Consider the following 19004-nt stretch of genomic DNA (forward strand, 5'->3'; position numbering starts at 1 on the left):
GGAGAGTGTGTGTGGTTTCTCTTGTGTTTGGCGGGCTAGGCCCGTTTAATTTAGAGGGACCTAGTCCTCTCCTTCGCATTCGTTCTATAGTGTGTTCTGTTGTCGGTTCCTTTTCCTAGGGAATGTATAAATTAGAGTTCCTGTGTCCAGTAGTGTTTCCCGCCTTCCTCCTGTTGTTGTTGAGTGTTTGGATATTGTTGGACATGTCGAAAGAGCAGAAGGAGTATAAACCCTCCTGGTTTAAAAAATACTCTAAATGTGCTTATAAAATGTCTATTACAGATGGGCATGCCATCTGTGTTTATTGCCTTGGTGCAATTCATTTACAAGAATCCTGCAGTGTCTGCCATTCCTTCAGCTCTAGGGTGCTGCAGGAAAGGAAAAATAAACTGATTTGAAGGGCCTGGTCAAGCCCGCTTTTGAAGAGGATCTAGAGTCTGCTTCTTCTACTGGCAAGTCTAAATCTACCAGAACTAAGAAAAGATCTCCGGCTCCATCTAGTTCTTCGGAGCCCCCGGAGTAGATTTTGAAAATAGTTACAACCTCCTCGGATCCTTTGGCTTTGGAGCCGCAGGGCAAGAGCTCTGTTTTGGATACTGCCTCCTTGGCTCAATTGTCCTCAGGGCCGCAGGAGGTATCTGTGGTACTGGAGTCAACCTCGGCTCCGATCATTTTGGAACCAATTTGGAGCCGGTCACCCAGTGTTAGACAGGAGTCCATAGGTAGGAGATCCTCATCTCCTTCAGTTTCCTCCAAATCCTCGAGGTTGTCTGATTTGGACATGGGTAGGGTGGTCCAGAGGCTACTTCAGTCGCCGGTGTTAGCCAAATTATTTTCGGCTCCGACCCAATTGGCTCCGGAGCCTACCCCCTTGTCAGTACTGATGATTCCTCCTCCGAGCACCTCTGTGTCGTCGGAGCCAGAGTGTTCGGCACCGAGTGATGCCCTTGCGCCGGCTCCGATACCTCTGGCGGGTTTATTGGAGCCGTCATCGGCTCCAACCATTTCGGTTCCGTTGTCTGGTTTCGGCACTCGGGTTTCCTCGGTCGGGCCAGAGGGGGATGCATTGGGACTTCTGTCGGCCCCGAGTCTCCCTCTCGGCGCTTCAGCTAGGGGAACCCCGACTCCGGTTGTGGTCTCAGAGACGGGTCAGTCCTCGGATTCAGGGAGGCCTGCCTTCGAGGCCATGAGGAGCGCACTGGCCAGGTTCAGTGACATCACTTGGATCGGTCACTCCGTCCCCATGCACCCCGGCTAGAGCCTCTGACGCCCCCCTATCTGTGGACAGCGGAGAGCGAAGGCCTGAGTGGTCCCCAACTTTCTGAGGGCCCCTCAGAGTCTGTGCCTGAGGAGCCTCCCAGGAAGAAGTTGTGCAAGAGGAAGCACAGACTCTCAAGATGAGTCCATCACCTCGGATACCGAACTCGAAGATGCAGAGGGTCCCCTAAGTCATCCTCCGATGATCTCTTTCTCCGACATCCTGGAGATATTGAGGCAGAGAGGTGACTGGCCTTCCAAGCCCCCCTCTGAAGAGGAGTCGGTATTCCTCAAGGCCTTCGGAGCTCAACCTTCCACCTCCTGGGTGTCTCCACCCTTCGATGAACTCTTAGACCTTATTTGTCGAAGGGTGTGGGAGCACCCTGATTCCGTGGTGCCCAGTCCGAATAAGTTCCTGTCTGCTCCCCCAGGGAAAGAGTTCTTGACAAAAGGGGTCCCTGTAGATGCCATGGTGGTGGCGTCAGCCACTCAGCAGGAAGTTGCAGAGGCTTCTTCTTCCATCCATCCTCCTAACAAGGAGTCCAGGAGTATGGATCGGTATGGGAAGCGTACCCTGTCTTCAGCGACCTTTACACTGCGGTCACTGAATTACCTTTGTCACTTTACTCGGCTCCAGAGAGATCTCCTCAAAGAGTTGGGAGATACCTTGATGGGTAACATGCCTGAGGCAGTAGTGCAGACTGTTAACGCCCAGTTGTCTATCCTTGGTTCCATTGTCAGCTCGTCCATGAGGCTCATATCTTATGCAGCCGAAGGGGTGAGTAGGGCAGCTAGTTCAGGTTTGGCTCTTAGGAGGCAAGCCTGGATGCGCTTATGTCACTTCGCGGAGGCCTTCAAGTCTTCCTTCACTGACACCCCCTTCGATGGGTCCTCTCTTTTCAGACCCAAAGTGAAAGACACTCTCACCAGATGTGAGCAGGAGGGTAAGACTTTATCTGCCGTAGGGGCCCGTTTTTCTCTTCCCTCTAGGCCTTATCCCAAGGCTCAGAGAGGAAGGAAGATGTGGTTCAAGAAGTCCTCTCAATGCCAAATGCTTAATGCTTACTGTTTTGTATAATATTTACTTTATGCAACAAGAACAAAAAAGTCATTGGTTTAAAATATTTGTTTTATTAGTTAGATGTGTGTTATCATTTTCATAAGGTGCCCTTATGTGCTCTACATTTTTTCATTTCCTGATAACCTGTTTGATCTATTTGAGGGTTGCAAGGGAGCCAGAACACATCTGTCATCTCACTGGGCACAAGGCAACGAAACTAATCCTAAACTACAACCGATACAAATCTTGGAGTTCATTGGTGTCCAGTTAAACATAATAAATCAAATTGCTTCTCCACCTGTTCATTGTATAGACACAATCAAGTTCCAGGTTCAGCAAATCCTTGTTCATTCTGCTCCCCCATCTAGACTTATCCTTCGGGCTGTAGATTCGATGGCAGCAGCTGTAACCTTAATTCCCTTAGCACATTTTTATATGGGTGTTCTCCAATTGATTCTAGCTGTTCAGTGGTCTCTTCTGCAACATCTTCTATCATTCCCAGTCAAACTCATTTGGGTATGCAGAAACCATCTTTGTTGATGTGTCCAGTCAGATGACATTTACCTGGGCTGCCCCTTCGTTCTGTCTCCTCCAGTGGCTGTAGTGACCACAGATGCCTGCCACCTAGGGTGGGGTTGGGGAGATATTTCTTGGGAAGGATGGTCCAAGGCACATGATCCCCTCAAGAAACCATTTCGCACATCAGTGTCCTAGAGATGAGAGCAGCCCTAATAGCGTTGCTGACATTTCAAGATATTCTCCTTCTGGAGATTATCGCTGTTCAGACCGACAAAATTCTGTAGGCTAGTACATCAGCAAACAAGCTGGAATCCATTCTTATCCCCTGTATTGAGAAAGTATGTATGTGTGATAGTGGGCAATCTTCTCCAACTGCTTTCTTGTGGCAATGCACATTCCGGGGAAATCCAACATACTAGCAGACAAGCTCATCAGGTTCATTCTGATGCCTCACGAATGGTCTCACTCAGTAGCAGAGAAGATTTTCTGTCATTGGGGCCAACCCTGCTGTGATGTCTTTGCATTTCCCCACTACAAGAAGTGCAGCCAGTATATTCCCCTGATTCCCTGCTAGTGGGAGCCACCAAGAGATGCTTTAGTCCATGTTTGGCCCTCCAGTCTTGTTTATGCCTATTCCCCCGGTACCTCTGATTCCAAAGTTCTTACAGAAAGCCAATCGGTTAAAGAGCTCCGTTATCCTCATTGACCCCTTTTTGCTTCTCCAAGTGTGGTTACCCTTCCTTTAGTCTCATATTTGATATCCGCCATGGATATTAGACCGAGTGCAGACCTTCTTTCACACACCTCCAGGATGAAGCATGCCAGGCTTTCCACCCCAGACAGGAAATAATTCTGTCATTCTACAAAGCATCTACAAGGAAGATTTACAAAATTAAGTGGAAAAGGTTATTAATTAGGGCTCTTCAGAAGAAAATTGACCCTTTCACTGCTCCTTTACCTTCGGTACTGGAGTTTTTACCTTCTCTTTTTCAGGAAGGTGCTAGTTTTTCCACAGTCAAAGTACAGTTAGCAACAATATCAAATTTTCATTTAGGATAGGAAAGTTTCTTCTTTAGCTTCTTCCATGTTGTGCAAGGCTTTCCTAAAGGGCACCTTTTCACTTGGGCCTGCAGAGAAAGATCTGTCGCCTCCTTGGGATTTGAAAGTTGTACTTCAGGGATTGACACAGCAACCTTTTGAACCTTCATCCACAACTGGTTTAAAATTTTTGTCTTGGAAAACAGCATTTTTAGTAGCTATTACATCTGCAAAGAGAATTTGTGAACTCCAGGCTCTTTCATTAAAATCTCCTTACATTGTTTTTCACAAAGATGTTACCTTGTGAACCAATCCATCTTTCATACCAAAAGTAGCTTCTGAATCGGATATCAATCAAATAATTTATTTGCTTGTCTTCCCTAATTTTTCAAAAAAGGGAGAACACATCTTTTAGATATACATAGACAACTTTGTTTCTGTTTACACAGGACAAAGGATTTCAGGAAAACAGACCAGTTGTTTGTCTCTCACCAAACAGACTGGGATCACAAATATCTAAAGTTACCCTAGCCAAATTGATTATGGATTTGCATTTACTTTGTATATTCCCAGCAAGATCTTTCCCCTACAAAAACCTGCTAAGGCACGTTCAACTAGATCTATGGCCACTTCTTCTGCCATCTGGTCTAGAACTTCCATTGATGATATTTGTGCAGCAGTTACCTGGTCTAATGCTCATACCTTTATTGCTCATTACAAACTAGGCTTGACTTTTAGAAGTGGAAACATTTTTGGTTTGGCAGTTCTCCAGAATATCCTTCAAAGAGGGCTACCCAAGATTCCTGTAGCTGGGGACTCTGTCCCATATGTTGAGGAAGAATGAAAAGGACAACATAAAATATTAGATGTTAAGTTGTCAATCTCGCCTTCATTCTTGCTGGATGGGTTCGGAGCCGATCTTCGGCTCCGACTCAGCCAATACTAAAGCTCGAGAGCTAATTCCACCGGCTCGAGGCTCCCCTATATCTCACAATGCTAGGCGGTAACTACTCAGATCTCGTTTGCCTCTATAGCTGACGAGGTGCTTTTCTACCGGCTCAGGCAGGTGAGTTAGAGTTTTTACCATATTAGGTATTTCTTAAACCCCTTTTTTGTTCATACCATAACCTTTTTAGTTTAATTAAATATTTAGACAAATCGACCCCTGTTTCTCGGGTCTATATTCCCTTTTCTTCCCTTATCTTGTAGGCCTTCGGCCCCTCCCTTCCCCCAGTCCTTTAGTGTGACTAAATTAGTTGTTTTTTTCTGTTAAGGGCTTGTGTGTGTGTGTGTGTGTGTTTGTGGCTTGTATTAGCCTTAATAATTTCTTCAGTAGAGGGTGTGCCTGTAGTGTGTTTGTGTTGTTGTCAGGCACTCCTTTTACGATGTCAAAAGACTCTAAGGTCTCAGGCTTCAAGAAGTGTGACTCGTGTTGTCAGAAAATGTTTCTGACAGACGGTCACACTTCTTGTGTGTATTGCCTGGGACCTTTGCACCTGCAGGACTCTTGTGCTGTTTGTCATGGTTTTAGCCCTAGAGTCCTGCAGGAACGCAAGAATAAATTAATCTTGCAGGACTTGTTAAAGCCTGAAGGCCCCCCGACTCAGTCTGTGTCGGGGAAGCCTTCCAAAACTTCCAAATAGTCGGCTCCGGTTTCAGAGTCGACTGCTGGAAAGATTAAGTCGGCTTCGACATCTATTCCGGCCGGAGCCGATGTTTCCAAGCCTCATACTGTTACCTCGGCTCCGGCTGGAGCCGAGGCTGATAAAACTCCATTGGCTCCGATACTGTTATCGGAGCCACAGTCTAGGAAGAGGTCCAGATCCCCCTCTATCGGCTCCGTGCATTCGGCGCCAGGATCCCCTCTTCTTTCTGAACGGAGCCATAAAACTCATTCCTCACAGTCTTCCAGGTTATCTGACCATGATTTGCAAAGGGTAGTGAGTAGAATTCTCAAGTCCGAGGCACTGGCCCAAATGCTGCATAGCCCGACTCACCAGTCAGTGCCTATTTCCGTTCCCCAATACATTCCTCCTCCGACTCCTTTGAGTTCGGAGCCAGGGCTTGTCGGAGCCATGACTGTCAGTGCGTCGGATCCGATACCTTCCCTTTCGGCTCCGTCATCTGCTCTGATCTCCTCCTTGGAGGGATCTCTGTGCCGAGCTTCCCTCGTCTGCTCCGAGGGGACGAGTGGCATCGGACCCTTGTCCAACCCCGCTCTCCCTCTCGGGGCTTCAGCACTGGTGAGTTCGGCTCCGACATCGGCTTCGGAGCCATCCCTGTCGGTGCCGGGGGAGGTCCTTGTCTCTTCGGAGCGGGGGCCTCTGGCCTTGCCTGACAGGGGTGCCTTCGAGGTCATGCGGAGCGTGCTAGAACAAGGTTCTGCCCCACAGTCGGCTCCTTCAGCTGCCCCCCCCATCTACAGTGCCTGCGGTGATTTCTACTCACCCCCTTGTCTTAGACCGCAGAGAGCCAACTCCTCAAGTTTCCCCATTAGGAATTTCCTCCTCTTCCGAGGCCTCTCCTGACCTGGCAGGAGATCCCCCAAGGAAGAGGCAGTGCAAGAGGAAGCACATTGACTCCCCTGAGTCTATCACCTCTGACACTGACTTAGAGGAATCCGAAGGTTCCCCTCGATCCCCCACTGAGGATGTCTCCTTTGCTGACATCCTTGAGATCCTGAAACAGAGGGGGAACTGGCCAGCCCTTAACCCTTCGGAGGATGAGTCAGTGAATCTTGAGGCGTTTGGCTCTCGCCCTTCTACCTCCTGGGTGTCCCCTCCCTTTGACCCCCTTATGGAAGTGGTGGCAAGGAAGGCTTGGGCGGCTCCTGATTCAGTGGAACCCACCCGAGGAGACCATCTAAATTTATTACTGCCCCTAGAGATAAAGATTTTTATCCAAAGGTGTCCCTGTTGATGCCATGGTGGTGGCTGCGGCCACTAAGAAGGAGTTAGCTGATCCTTCGGTTCCTGTCCATCCTCCTAATAAGGAATCTAGGAGCATGGACAGGTACGGCAAGCGGATGTTCTCATCAGCGACCTTTTCAATGCGTTCGCTGAATTACTTATGCCACTTCAGTCGTCTCCAGAGAGATTTACTCAAGGATATGGGTGAACTGATAAAGGATCCTACAGCTGAGGGGTTCAAAGACACAATGAACTCCCAGTTGGCAACCCTGAATTCCATCGTTAACTCCTCCATGCGGCTGGTCTCATATGCTGCAGATGGGACGAGTAGAGCCGCAGGCACAGGAGTTGCCTTACGACGTCACGCCTGGATGCGGCTATGCAACTTTGCGGACCCTTTCAAGGCGTCCTTCACCAATTCTCCCTTTGATGGATCATCCTTGTTTGGTCAACAGGTGAAGGATACATTGACCAGGTGTGAGGTAGAAGGTAAGACTCTCTCTGCCGTAGGAGTCCGTTTTTCTAGACCCTATCCCAAAGGTCAGAGGGGAGGAAAGATGTGGTTCCGCAAACAATCCCAGGGAGTCTCATCTGACGCACAAGGCCGATTCCCCTTTAGAGGCAGAGGGGGGAATAATAATAGACGCCGCCCTAGAGGCAGAGGAGGTCCGCAAAACCAGGGTAGCAGAGAAATGTTCTCTGACAAACCCTTTCAGCATCCCTGAGGGGCTGCCCACCTTCGGAGGCAGTCGGGGGAAGGTTATCCCTGTACCCAAAAGCCTGGCTATCCCTTACTCAAGACAAATGGGTACAGTCGATCATATCCGAGGGTTACAAAATTCCCTTTATTCACATCCCATCCCAACCCAAAAGATCCCTTCCAGACGTTCCACACGGTCTAAGGAAACAAGCAGCATTAGAAATTTCAAAGCTGCTATCAAAAAGAGCTATCCAATCAGTCCCGGCAGACCAGCAAGGATCCGGAATCTACTCCAAATTCTTTTTGGTACCAAAAAAAACAGGGGACTGGAGACCCATACTGGATCTCAGCTACTTAAACAAGTATGTCAGGAAAACAAAATTCCAGATGGTCACGCTACAGTCCATTCTACCCTTCTTGGGTCAGGACAATTGGATGTGCTCGATAGATCTTCAGGACGCGTACTACCACATCAAGATAAACAGACACTCCAGAAGATGTCTCCGCTTCAGGCTGGGAGCCAGTCACTACCAGTTCAGAGCCGTGCCCTTTGGTCTCACTACAGCCCCCCATGTGTTTACCAAATGCATGGCAGCGGTCGCGGCTCACTTGAGACGTCAAGGATTCCAGGTGTTTCCATATTTAGACGACTGGCTCCTTACTGCCACCACCAGACATCAGCTTCTTCTATCCAGGGACTTCACCATCCAATCTTGCCAAGCTCTAGGCATTTCGATAAATTTCGAAAAATCTGCCTTGTCGCCTTGTCAATCTATTACCTTTATAGGCGCCACCTTAGACACACTCAGTCTTTCAGCCAGACTCACAGAGCAGAGAGTGTCAGACATTCAGAATCAAGTTTCCATTCTCTTGCAATGCAACAAAGTCAAAGCCAGACTAGTTTTGAAGGTGTTAGGACTCATGGCAGCAGCTATTCCCCTTCTCCTCTTAGCTCGCTTTCACATGAGGATCCTCCAATGGATGCTGTTTACTCAATGGTCCTTTCAACAGCTCCCGATGTCCCATACCATATTGATAACTCAATCATGCAAGAATCAACTGTCTTGGTGGATCACATCACATCAACTTCTCCGAGGAAGACCCTTCACTCCCCCCCCCCCCCCAGTCGCCACGTTGACAACAGACGCCTCCCTGATCGGGGGGGGGGGCATTATCAGGGCAGGACAGTCCAAGGCATGTGGCAACCTTTCGAGTGCCACTTGCACATAAACGTCTTAGAGATGAGAGCAGTGCTTTTAGCGTTGCAAGCCCTTCACGACTCTCTTCCCACTGGGACTATTGCAATTCAAACGGACAACATGTCCGTAGTGTGGTACATCAACAAACAAGGCGGAACCAGATCATACCCTTTATGTCGAGAGGCACTCAGACTTTGGCAATGGGCGATCTCGTCTCAGCGTTTTCTGATAGCACCGCACATTCCTGGGAAATCCAACGTTATTGCAGACAAATTGAGCAGGGCAATTCTCATGCCCCACGAGTGGTCTCTAAAGAAATCAGTTCTAGAAGAAGTATTCCTAAGATGGGGCCAGCCTTGCTGCGATCTTTTTGCTACTCCCCAAAACAGCAAGTGTCACGACTTCTTCACTCTCTTCCCGTTACCAGGCCATCCCACCAGAGATGCTCTAGTCCACGATTGGCCACGGGGACTTCTATATGCCTTTCCCCCCTTTCCACTGATATCTCAACTAATTCAGAAAGCCATCGCCTTGAGAGTGACAATGATCCTCATTGCCCCTTACTGGCCTCGACAGATATGGTTCCCCTTTCTTCATCGTTACCTTTTGGAGCAGCCTTGGCATCCGGACCCAGTACCAGATCTGATAACCCACCAATCGGGTCAGCTGCACCAATCTCTGCCCTCTCTAAACCTCACAGCGTGGTTTCTCCGATTCCAACCTTAGCCAGGCTTCCCTCAATATCTCGCCGGTCCGAGATATCTTGATAGCCTCTCATAAATCTTCTACCGGAAGATTTATAGTAGCAAATGGAAACGCTTCTCTTTTTGGGCAACATCAAAAAACATAGATCCCTTTACTGCACCTATCCAATCTATTCTAGACTTTCTAGCAGAACTCTTTCATTTCGGATCATCTGCATCTACCATTAGAGTTCAATTGGCTGCCATATCTAATTTTCATGTTGGTGTTTCAGAGTCTAGCATCATGGCTCACAAACTCTGTAAAGCCTTTTTAAGGGGCGTATTTCTTCTCAAACCTCCAATCAAAGATCCCCCGCCTCAATGGGATTTGAACTTGGTTCTGGCATCTTTAATCCTTCCCCCCTTCTAACCGGCGGCTTCATGTTCTCTGAAGTTGCTTTCTTGGAAGACACTTTTTCTGGTAGCTATAACTTCAGCGAGAAGGGTATCTGAACTCCATGCTCTGTGCAGTTGTCCTCCTTACTTAGTGTTTCACAAAGATAGGGTATCCCTCCGTACTAATCCATCCTTTTTTCCTAAAGTTTCCTCTCAAATAAACCTAAACCAAATTATTGATCTCCCCGTCTTTTTCTCTAACTATTCAAACAGGTCGGAACAAAAGCTACATTTTTTGGATGTTCATCGCCAACTTAGATATTACTTAGACAGGACTAAACAATTCAGGAAATCGAATCAATTGTTTCTGTCATATGCGGAAGGGAAATTGGGCCTTCCAGTTACTAAAGTATCCCTCTCTAGATGGCTAACCTCTACAATTACCTTCATCTATGAGATCAGACATCAAAAACTACCCTCAAGACCTAGAGCTCATTCAACTAGGGCATTAGCTACATCCGTAGCTTTTCAGGATAGGCTGCCAATAGATTCCATTTGTGCAGCAGCCACCTGGGCTTCTCCTCATACATTCATTTCACATTACAAATTGGACATGATTTCCAGAAGCCGTGCCAATTTTGGTTCCACTGTTCTCAAGAGTCTGTTCCGATAGGCCACCCGGGATAAGGTGCTAGGGACGCGGTCCCATCCAGCAAGAATGAAGGCGAGATTGACAACTTAGCATTAAGAAGTTATGTACCTACCATAACGTTCCATGTTAGTTGTCTTCTTCTCGCCTTCTTTCTTGCGTCCCACCCTCCTTCCCCCAAGCCTGGACAGACCGACAGGAATTTAGTTTGTGTTCTTCCTCTGGAAGTAGTCATTCCCACACGTTCTTCCACCTCTTTTATCCTTTCTGAGGTCTGCAATACTTTTTACGCAGATTGTTTTGAGGTGGGTTTCCTTACTCCATTCTATGGAGACTAGGGTTGCTTGGTATAGCTATCAAACGAGATCTGAGTAGTTACCGCCTAGCATTGTGGGATATAGGGGAGCCTCGAGCCAGTGGAATTAGCTCTCGAGCTTTAGTATTGGCCGAGTCGGAGCCGAGGATCGGCTCCGAACCCATCCAGCAAGAAAGAAGGCGAGAAGACGACAACTAACATGGAACGTTATGGTAGGTACATAACTTCTTATGTACTCACCATAACTATGCATCTATATTGTCCTTTTTTATTCTTCCTCAGACCCCCTCCCTCCTTCCGGTTTTCTTCTGGAATGATCTGATGGATATTTTGCAACATTTTCTTCCAAGTTCGAGCCCCAGCCTTTCTATTTCCTTTTTTCTACTATATCTTTGGCTCTATATGACAGCAAACTCAATCTGAGGAGTTGTAGGCTGACTGGGGTATTATAGGTGGAGGGAGGAGCTCGAGAGTTGGATCTGTAGGTCTGTGGAATGCAGCTGAGTCAGATCCATAAGCCATATGATGAGGAGGAATGAAAATGGACAACACAGATGCATAGTTATGGTGAATACATAACTTTAATTTAAACATGTATATTCTCCCATCATTTTACTGTGGGCGGCGAAGACCTGTTGGGCTTTGCTAAGGCTCTTAACCCTTCTCATTCTGGATTTACTGGTAAGAGAAAAAGGAAGTATTCAGTTTCTGAAGATTACCAGTGTGATGAACAGGGAATAGATTTTGAGGGGAAAAATTAGTTCTCCACAGGTAACTGATTTTGACTCTGAGAGTGAGTATTTCTGCTGATCTTACCTTGGAAGAATTTTCTTTTTCTGAAACCATATATAGGATGAACCAGTTTCTTTCATTGGAAAGAAAATGACAACTGGAATTTCCTTGGCCTACTGCTTTCCCCTATTCTTCCAGCCTTGGAGGATGTTTTTATTATGGCCTGCAGCATGCCTGACAGGTTGTAGTCTCTAAGAATAATTGTATAAATTCCTCATTCTTACAAATATTTATTTTCTACTCCTAGATTTGACCCTGTAGTGATATTCTTGTCTAGTCCTTCTGCAGCAAATAATTTGGTAAATGCTAATCCCTCTCCTCTTTCAAAGATGGGAAAGCCTTTGATATATTTGGTAAGAAAAGTGTTCTCCTTTCCTAGTCTTTTTAGGATTCCTAATTGTCAAGCTCACATGTTAAATTGTTTTGCTTGCTTCCTTTGAAAATATGAGTATTACTGTCACTTTTCCTTCTTCTAACAGCAAATCATCTCTAAATACCCTTATTGCTTCTGTTTCTCGAGTAACCAAACATTCTTTTGAAGTGTTTTTATGACTCCATTGTTGCTTCATTCACAGCAACAGCTGCTGGGTCAGAGATAAATAGGTTAGTGTGGTTACATTCTCAAAATTTGTGTGAAGATGACAATGGCAAGGCTACTTTAAAAAGAAAGTAGGAACCACCTAGAAACAGGGAAGTCCAACAGGCCTGAATGACTACCTTCAAATGATAATCCCACCCTTGCAATAATTTAAGTCCTCCCCAAAGTTTAGCTCTTCATTTCTCTGTTTGACAACAAATAATCTCAGACAAATGGGTTGTGAGAGTGATTCATCAGGAGCTACAGTTGGCAGTGAAAGTCCCTACCCTCTTTTCAGGGGATTTCTTCTCATCCATCCGCTAAAGCTTCTTTTTTCCGTCCTGTCATTCAGTATGTTACGTTTCAAGGAGTAAGAGAACCTTTTACTTTTTCCCTGACTGGGAAGGATTTTTCAGAAGCTGAGAACAAAGAGCCATTAAACTGTCAGTATGGGTTCAGTTTAGTCACTGGCTTGTAACTACACTGTCTGGATGCCAAGAAACAAGAAGTTTAGAGAATCTGAAAGAAAAGTAGCCAGAAAAAGTGAAGAGAAAACTGGATGGGGAGAATCCTGCAGCTCTTCACCCAAAAGCAGTTTGTTTCTGCTTTGGTACAGGAGATGGCTTCCAGTAATTTAGAGAAAAATAAATCAAATATACTCAGAGATGTGGAAAATAAGTGAAACATTGAAGGAATATATCCACGAAATAACAAAAGTCTGGAAAAAATAGAAGAAACTTTAACTAGCTATTCATATAACTGATAAACTGCAAATATCAGAGGTTGAAATGAAGGCTGGCTGAGCATGAAACTTCTCGAGCTGTTTCAAAAAACATAGCAGTAGTTGGAACTGCACATTAAAAAGAACTGTTATGTATAATAGGTGGGAGGAAGAGCTTTCCATCATTATGGCAACTTTGTAAATTTTGTCATACAGGTATAGACAAAAAGCAGAGAGTATTGAATTATATTAAGAAGTGCATGGTGCAAAATGTTACTGGAAACAAATTTGGATAGGAATGAGCATGTGAATTCAGCAAAGACAAGATTTCAGGGTGGGTATTCAGCAGAATATCAGGGACAAAGAAAAGGGGTTGTAATACTGACTGCAGGGGGGCTATATCAGTGATACAAAAGAGAAAAAGACAATAATAGTAGATTGGTGAGAGAAGGGGATTATTGGCAGAGGAGGAGGATTGCACTGGGATGCGTTTATATTCCACCTAAAACTGCTATAACAGAGCTTTAGAGAATTTTTGGCGAAATAATAAGCTTTCAGCAGGAAATATTGTTTATGTGTGGACTGCAACCTGAGTTGCTGTAGTGAGGATATATCAGGGGAACCTAGAAGGGAAAATATAACAAATGAGGTAGATTTCTGAGAAAATTAAGGGTTATTTGTAAGGAAAATGTGAATTCATTTGTAGGAACACAGACGGAACTTGCATATTACACCCCAGTGAACAATTACTGGGCTAAGTATGATAAATGTTGGTGTATGTTAAAAAAGAATAAAAGAGAAAAACGAAGGTAAAGATGCCAGGTAATGACGTGCAAATAAGACACTGGCACTTTTCTGATGATTTGTTAAAAAGAGTGAAATTTAGGGAATGGCTAGTAGGAATGATTCAAGTGTTATTAGCGAGGATAAAATGTCTTCAGAAGGAATAACTAGGGAATGGGACAAAATGAAAACAGAGCTTTAAAACATGATAGAAATGAGTGAGAGATGGGGGCTAGTACTATTTTTATTTATTCATTATTTATTGACCAGGTTAGTCCCACTAGGCTAGTATCCTCTCTTCAGTGGAGACCTGAGGTGGTATTTATTCTACTATGGGAAATTTGGCCAGGGCATCGGGAAACTTTCCCTACTTGTCATTGCAAGTGGAACCCATCTTGTATGAGCACTTCCTCTTTCCATTCCAGGGGCAGAGGTAGCCCAGAGAAACAGGGAGGCAGATGAAAAGGAAGGAGATAATGGAGCGGTAGAGAAATGCAGAAGAAAGCCAGTATCCAGACTGGAGAACGTGTGCAGGATTCTGAGGAGAGGTTTTCAAAGAAAGCTGTTCGATGGAGAAGAGTCGGCAAACGATAGATGTATAATATTACAAATCTCCAGTCAGGAGGGTTGCATGATGAGTTACTTGAAGAAATTGTGATGCAGAGTGAGCCAGAAAATGAAGGAGATGTTTCCTCGGGGGACATTATGGAGAAAATACAGGAAAAGGATGCAGATACTAACAATCCATAATTTCCTTCTTATCCTCAGTAGTCCGCTCTGTCGTCTTTATGGCTCTTGTTTGGCCCATCAGTTTTTGTGTTTTTTGTGGAATGCTACTTCCTTCTACAAGAGGGGCTGTCCTCCCCCTGGGCCTGGCCTAGCCTCATTGTAGGAATGTTTCAGTATTTTGAGGATTCTACACTGTCATCTTGTCCATTTCTGGCACTAGTGCACCTCCCAGGATTGGGCACATTTTTATCCTGGGTCGTGTGCTCCCAGCTGTCTTTTTTTTAAATTTTTGACCTACTTCTGTCCATGATATGTTATATAAATACAGTTTATATATCAGTGTTATCGTGGTGAGATTTTGTGAAAGACTGGGTCCACCTTGTGAAGGTACTCCCCAAGACTTGAGGATGAATTTAATTTCAGCAATACTACTGTCCTTTGCTTGCTAACTAATCTCTCCATTCAGAGAACTTGAGCAAGAGGGAGTGTCTAAGTATTTGGAAATTGATGAAGGATCAACAATAAAACATGAACAAATGTGAATAAAACTTGGTAAGGAATACTTAAATTAATCCTGAAAACAGTGGTGACATCTAGGAACAAAAAACAAGCTATAAACCAGCTTGCTGTTCCTGTCCTAACTTACAGTTTTGGAGTGACTGACTGGCCCCAAAACGTGTTGGATAGATTAGATTAGAAAAAAAAGAAGGATGCTTCATGCTCACCATATGAATTATAAAAATCAGTGCATACCAAGATTATATAGTCCCCATTCCGAATGAGGGATGGGCCTCCTTGAAATTGATTACATGTATAGATCTGCAATCATGGAACCCCACACATATCTGCTGACCTCAAACCCAAATGTAGTGAAAGTTTTGAATCATAAGGAGAATAAATCTAAGATGACTTCCCTGCTTATCTAGCAGAAGCATATCAGTGTCAAACAGGAATGGAAATCAAACCAGAATTAGATAAAAATCAGACTGCAACTGAATGTGCCAAAAAACAAAAGAAAGAATATAAGGTGAAGGACCAGATAAGAAGGCCAAAATGTGGAAAATGCAGAAATATAGTTGCAAGTATAGAAAACTTATGGAAGAACCTTATGTTGATCAGGAACGAATACAGGAATGTTTAAGGAGAGGGGAATTCAAATCAAGAGATGAAAGGTTAATATTGGCGGCACAAAATAGTGGGCTACGTACACAGTTTACAAAGTCCATTGAACATGTGGGAGAAACAGACAAATGTAGGTTTTGTAAAACAGAACTGGAAACAGTTACACACCTCATTGCTGGTTGTGACATACTAATGGCATTGGGACTGCATACTGAAAGGCATAATAATGTGGCAAGACTGTTGCAATGGGGATTGTGCAAACATTATAGTACTGAAGTGGCTGAAAAACACTGGAAACATGAGCCACAAAGCGTCATAGAAAATGAAGTCTACATTACCTGGGATCACCCATTACCAACAGTTCAAAAGACAGGTGCTAGAATACTGGCTATAGTGGTCCATGAAAAGAAGACAAAAGCAGCATTGATCACTGAAATCGCCACACCCAGTGACTAGAGTGTCTTGCATAGAGAGAGACACAAAGTAATAAAATATCAGGATTTGCCATCTTTCCAAGATTCACACAAGATGAGCTGCAAATGCATTTACATGAAAGTAATGAGGGTTGCAAGCTTTGCTCACATGGTATTGAGGGAACCAGCTCATGGTAAGAATTGCTAGACATTTACATTAGGATACCCAGACTTGGCATGTATGAATAAGACACTTTAACATCTGATTATATGTAGTGCATTCTGCAATATTGTGCACATTTATAGTAGCCACAGTTTTGAACACATTAATTTTTGGTCTGCTGCTGTTCAGTAAGTTTGGAAATCAATGAATAATGAAAGCATTTTAGTAAACAAATGGGTTATTAAAGGACATGCATGCCCTAAATCCATACTTTAAAAGCTTATCAGTTTCTCCTCCTGTGGCATTTCCATTCCAACAATGTCCACCACAAGAGAATTTCTGAGAGTTCTGGGATTCTTGGGGTCCTTGTGGATTCATGGCCTTCTCTATTTGTGTGTGTGTGTGTGTGTGTGTGTGTGTGTGTGTGTGTGTGTGTGTGTGTGTGTGTGTGTGTGTCTTCCCATTGTTTCCTTTTTTGTGTTTTATTCAGTGACTATCATTCTAGTATAAAACGTAAATGTGCATTTCTCTTGCATAGTGCACTTTTAATTTAGTACATGAAATAGTGAGTCAGTATTTACCACTGTACTAACAGCACACACGTTGTAATATACTTTCTGCAACAGAGTATTTTCCATAATCTTTATCTCATTTTTTTAAAGTTCAGTATGCACAAACTTTTCTTGGTCTTAACCCATGGAATTCTGATGATGTCACTTTAAATGGAGTAATCTTGATTATCTCATGAGTATCATTAAGTTAACCAATAAATACATTAAAAAGAAGTAGGAAAATAACTATATACACTAAACCACCTTTGAAATTCATTTTATCAGCACAGTTGTCACAGTGAGTCAAATGTACCTCTTTTTTATAATCTTAGCTTTCTGTTACTAGCATTCTCCTATGCATTGTTTACTGAATCACACAACAGCCATTTATTTTAAATCTTTATCCCAATCTTACCATTCATGTTTGCAAGTTGTCCTTTTTAAATTTCTTCTGTTTCCCAGATCGGCCCCTATTGAAGGCTTATGCCTCTTTTTTCATTTGTGTGTGAAGGTTTTCTTTGCTGCTAACATTACGAACTTGATTGAGGCTTGTACATACCTGGAATGATTGAGTGATTGATTCCAGTTTTGCACCTCTAGGTCTTATACAAGTTGAATTCTCAAGTCCAGGAGTTTCCTCGTAAGGTCTTAAATATTTTTAGAATGGCCTCTGGCATAGTAGTCTGGGAGCTTCCTGATAAACTCTTCGATTTCATTTTTTAGACTATTTGGCTTCTTGCATCCCCCAAAAATATGCTTCCATGTTCCCCTTTTCTCTCCTTCAGTGTAATCCCAACATTCAGCTGTGGCCACATCCTCTGTTGCTTATATGGGGTGTAGAAATACTTTTGCAAGCAATTCCTTGTGAAACTTCCTTGATTCTGTTATATACCTCAGGGTTAAGTGGATCTGACTCCACTGTTCTTTTGTAGTTTGCTTACCTAATCTAGTATACTAGCCTTATTGGAGTTTGTCTTCCTACTGTCTGTAGTTGTCTATCAATGCTTTGTGAACTCATGAAATTATTTTTTCCCCAAACTGCTGATGTTCTTCGTGTTTCACTGTTGCAGTCATCACACTTGGGGATGTTCATCGTGTTACCCTGCTGCAGTCATCACACTTGGGTTATTCTGCCGTCAGGCAGTCCCGCAGTCGGCCTGAGTTCCAAAGTCTTGGTCCGGTGTCAGTTGCTGTCGCTTCTTCCCTGACGTCAGTGCGCCAGGGGTATATAAGAGGCATCCGACACCATTTTCTTCAGTCTTTCTTGCTGCGCGGTGCCCGAAGCAGAAGCAGTTCGCAAGTGCCGGTCGGTTGACACCTGAGATTTTGTAATCTAATTCCAGTCCGAAGTCTTCAATAAAGCTAAGTACCCCGTTGGGGAACCTTTTCTTGCCTCAGTCCGATGTCAGAAAAAGTTAACAATTGCATTTCTTGTGGGAAGCAAATACCTCATGAGGGCTTCCATTCTTATTGTATTCCTTGCCTAGGCCCAGACCACGACGTCACAGGTTGTCGGTTTTGTGCTAGGTTTAATAAACGAACTATCAAACGCCGTTTTGACTTCGCACGACATTACTTTGGTAGGAAATTTAATTATATCATGCAGTTGGAGCAGCCGACGACCAGCATGCATAAAAAACGCAAGGATAAGGACAGGCAGCCTAAGAACAAGCCAGACTCCGAGGCCTCTGCTGGGCCAGTCGCTGGTTCTCCGGTTTTCAGTGAGGTGCCTACGCAGCCCCTGACGACCGCAGAATTGGAACCCCAGACAGCTTCGGATTCTCAAGCGGAGTGTACTAGGCCGTCGCAGCCATCTTCATTAGGCCCTTCCAACACTGGAGCAGAAGGAGATCCCGGTGCAGTAGATACACCTTCGGTTGCAGAAGGTGTCTTCAGACTGACTACACTCACCATTAAATCTTATGCTAAGCTTAAAACTCCATTAAAACCAAAAAAGACTGTACATCAGTCTCCAGTTCAAGGCCCCATGCCTAAGAAACAGATGCTTAAGATGGCTGAAGATTTGATTACCCTAATCAGGGGTTCCCATCCCCCTCCAGATAAAAGACCAAGACAAGAGGAGGATTATGCTTCCTCTGAACAGGTTTCTATTTCCTCAGATTCTTCTGAGGAACAGGATTACGCTTTTCCCCCTTATGAAGACTCTGATGTTGAAGACTCTATTCCCTCAGAATCTCCACCTGAAGACTACTCCTTTGGGGAAACTTTACATACCATGAGGGAACATTTCCACCAGGAAGGCCAGGACTACTCTGATTCTAAGAAAAGGCTCAGAGAGTTCCTTTTACTACCCCAGCACAGACCAGTTGCTATCTCTCCATAGGTTCATAGGTTCATAGGTTCATAGGTTTATACTAGGCTATCTGCCCAAGGGCATTTATAAGCCTAGCCCATAGTTATGTGGCT

The 19004-nt window shown here is 44.5% G+C and overlaps 1 protein-coding gene across 1 annotated transcript in view; it reads left to right on the plus strand.

The window, feature by feature from the left end:
* Positions 1-19004, plus strand: part of ANKS1A (ankyrin repeat and sterile alpha motif domain containing 1A) — a 3005277-nt gene that overhangs the window by 2762474 nt on the left and 223799 nt on the right. The gene's annotated exons all lie outside the window — the stretch shown is intronic.

The sequence above is a fragment of the Protopterus annectens genome, chromosome 7.part0, assembly GCF_019279795.1.
Source record: "Protopterus annectens isolate FY-2018-M chromosome 7.part0, PAN1.0, whole genome shotgun sequence".
Lineage (NCBI taxonomy): Eukaryota > Metazoa > Chordata > Ceratodontiformes > Protopteridae > Protopterus > Protopterus annectens.